Source organism: Triturus cristatus, chromosome 1_2, assembly GCF_964204655.1.
Source record: "Triturus cristatus chromosome 1_2, aTriCri1.1, whole genome shotgun sequence".
In the NCBI taxonomy this organism is placed as follows: Eukaryota; Metazoa; Chordata; class Amphibia; order Caudata; family Salamandridae; genus Triturus; species Triturus cristatus.
In genome coordinates, this window is record NC_140580.1 from 474,225,499 (window position 1) to 474,229,166 (window position 3,668).

General features: G+C 49.4%; 1 pseudogene; it reads right to left on the bottom strand.

Annotated features, from left to right (window-relative positions):
• Positions 1 to 1,742: 1,742 nt before the first annotated feature.
• Positions 1,743 to 2,234, bottom strand: LOC146867508 (2-aminoethanethiol dioxygenase-like; annotated as a pseudogene).
• Between the last annotated feature and the right edge of the window lie 1,434 nt (positions 2,235 to 3,668).

Sequence of the window (3,668 nt, forward strand, 5' to 3'; positions counted from 1 at the left end):
CTCATTTAGTTAATGCATTTTTTATTTAACAGGCTTGATTGCATAATCAGTGCGATTGGCAGGCTTGCATAAAAATCAAGCAAGAACCCTGGGTGCTATGCCTTAATTTAGAGTGAGTAATTTGCCTTTTTGTTAGGGTGTACACAGGATGCCGCGAGGCAGTCAATCTGCTTGCCACCAGCACTGATGTGCTAAGATCTTAACTGCACCAGTGGCTTTCGGCACGGCACATCTTACAGTCCACATGATTGGAAACATTGCAAATGGCTGACGTCCTTGTCTATTTTTCACAGCGCTGGTTCCACGCTGTGCAAAGTGCTTTACTATTGTTAATCAAGTAACTGCTCTATAAATTACAAATGCTTTACACACTGTTTCTTTTTAAAGCAGTACAATGGCCGAAAATGGTATTGGTATTGTATAGCAAAGCAAATGGCTTTAACTTAATGAAAGGCAAAACCTATTGCATTTTCAATACTTGTTTGTTTTAGTTTTTGTTTTCCCCCTACCCCCAAACATTACGAATTTTAAAAGGTATCCTGAATTCTAGGAGGTGTCACCATGACATCTAGATAGTCTCCATTCAAAAGCTTTTAGTTAGGTACCTCCTTCCCCCACCCATCTTCCTACAGAAACAAAAGTTGCGCTAGTGTAGCCAGATAAAACGCGTTTAAGCTATTGGCATTGTAAATGGCAATGGCTTTTATTTATGTTTTAAAAAGCAACACATAAATAAAAGGCATTGGCATTTACAATGCCAATAGCTCAAACTCGCGTAAATGCGAGACCTATTGTATAGCAAGTGCTTGTATCTTCAGTGTTCAAACATATTTTTTTGAATGGATTCCAGCAATAAATAGCCTTTTAGGTGTTGACCAATCATGTAATTAGTGTAGATGTCTAATCTCTATGATTGCGCAAGAGGTAGACGTGTTTTAACAACCTAGTAACACTAACTATGTACATGTATGAATGTATGCGTACACATGATTAATTAAAGATGAAACGTAGCCGAGAAGCAGCACGGCACTGCGTAGGGCCCAAGGCAAAGACACAGTCAGCATGTGTTTGGAGGGGTAGCTGGTTACCAAGAGCGAAAGTGGAGTGTTACTGCATCGTAATGCAGTATTTTTTTTAAGTGGTGAGTTTTCTAATTGGAGCATTGGTGAGGCAGTCCTGTTGGATACGGATGACATTCTAACCTGGGTGCATACTTTAAGAAAGCTTCTGCCTTTTGCTGTTTTTTATATAGCTCTAACTCGACCAGAAGGTGTTAGGGTGCTTTACATGGGCACCAGTTACATAACACAAGGACACAGTCCTTTTTGGTAGGTAAGGGGAGATAAAGTGATTGACACCGAAAGTAAAATCTTCAAATACCCAAGAGGGAATACTAAGGGACAGCGACGACAGATAAACTGTTTTCACAGAGACTCGTGTGGTGTGCCAGCCATGGGCACTGCCCCCTCCCACAAACATACACATTCCGGCCAGTAAGGGAGCTTGTTTTAGACCCAGTCCTTTGACCCCTTGCCTACCTCTTCCTGCCAGGTCCATCCTGTGACCTCCACATGCAGTCAGGCAGTCTGCTTGTGCGCCCACCTAACACACGGGAGGACAGAAGCGGCCCGCACACCCACTGTCTCCAAGAGCCAGGGCCCCAAGCACAGATTTGATGCTTTCCTGGGTGGCTGACACGGTTCTGACTAAGGTGCTCACAGGCCACCGATGCTCTCAGAGTGTCACGCTGGGCCCCGGGTAAGGTTCAGGGCTCGGCGCAGCGTGCCTCTCTGAAAGGGCTGGAGGGGCGGGCTGAATGGCAGGAGCGATGTGGCCCTGGATACCTCCTGCAGCCGGTCGAAGCCACAGATGCTGAGGGTGCCGTAGAGCACCTTCATCATGCCGTGCATGCCCAGGTGGTCGTGCAGCGGGATACATGCCTACCCGCTCTGCAGCAGGAAGATGCCCATGCTGAAGCTCTCCATCTCACAGATGTGCATGTAGGTGATGGGCGGGCTGTGTGGAACGGCTGGTGTTGCACCGCCCTTGCAGCTCCATGGCGTGATCTGCAGGTACTCGACCCACAACTCGTTCACCAGGTTCTTGAGTTGGTTCAGGTTGTCGGAGAAGGTCTTGCTACTCCCTATAGGGGCCGGAACTGTGGCGCCAGGGAAGGTGGGCCAGGCTTGATGTGCGATCTGCTGGATGAGGGAGTCCATGTTATCCCGTGGCATCTTCCTCGTCTCCCTACGAATCGGTGCTCACCTGAACTTCTGTGGCCTCGCGAGCCAGTCGCCACGGTCAAGCTAACACATTGCAGGCACAGCCTGAACCCCGCAACCTTCAATCCTTACCGGATCCATTCATGTTAATGGCAATCTCCTTCAACCGGAACTCTGTGAGCTATGTAGATCGGGTGTGAAGTTAAGCCTGCAACAGCCGCATTACCCCGCTGCACTTTCAAAGTGAAAGTGGGCATGAACGCCTAATAAAAGCATTTTGACAATCACGAGCCAGCCATTGACTATAAACACAACCCTCCTACGTCACACCTGCAACGCGCATTCCAGGAAACACAATAAAACAACCTCCTCCTCGCCCCCTCCTCCCGAAAAGCATTACACGCGTGTGCCGGTACCTAGGGGCCGACAGGGGGAGGGAGGGAAAGCAAAAGCATGTGTACGGACAAAAAAATGTGCGCTCGTGTGAAAGATGGCGTCGGGCTGTCCACATGCGAGTGCATTTTTTGTCCCTACGCATGCATATTTAGCTTTGCGGATGGCGAGAGCAGCCATCTTTGTCCATCTGGACGAGCTTGAATTCAGCTTTGGCTGAATCGATTCCAAAAGGTCCTCTCCATGGTGAGGGCAGCGCATGCGCTGCTTTCATCAGGCGAGACCTAAAAAGCCTACAAAGAAGGAGTGAAGCCTCCTATTAACCTGCCAGTGAAGTGTGAAGGCCTATGGGCGAGCTATTGGCTTCAGCAATCGGGTGGGGGTGGGTAACGGAACGCTTTAAATAAATGCTAGGAAGCATCCAGAAGCAGGATGGGAGTTGGGGGAGAAATAGGATGGGGGTTGGGGGGAGAAGAAATAGGGTAGAGGAGAGGAAACAGGATCGGGAGGGGAGAATAAACAGGATGGTCTTGCTACTCCCTATAGGGGCCGCGACTGTGGCGCCAGGGAAGGTGGGCCAGGCTTGATGTGCGATCTGCTGGATGAGGGAGTCCATGTTATCCCGTGGCATCTTCCTCGTCTCCCTACGAATCGGTGCTCACCTGAACTTCTGTGGCCTCGCGAGCCAGTCGCCACGGTCAAGCTAACACATTGCAGGCACAGCCTGAACCCCGCAACCTTCAATCCTTACCGGATCCATTCATGTTAATGGCAATCTCCTTCAACCGGAACTCTGTGAGCTATGTAGATCGGGTGTGAAGTTAAGCCTGCAACAGCCGCATTACCCCGCTGCACTTTCAAAGTGAAAGTGGGCATGAACGCCTAATAAAAGCATTTTGACAATCACGAGCCAGCCATTGACTATAAACACAACCCTCCTACGTCACACCTGCAACGCGCATTCCAGGAAACACAATAAAACAACCTCCTCCTCGCCCCCTCCTCCCGAAAAGCATTACACGCGTGTGCCGGTACCTAGGGGCCGACAGGGGG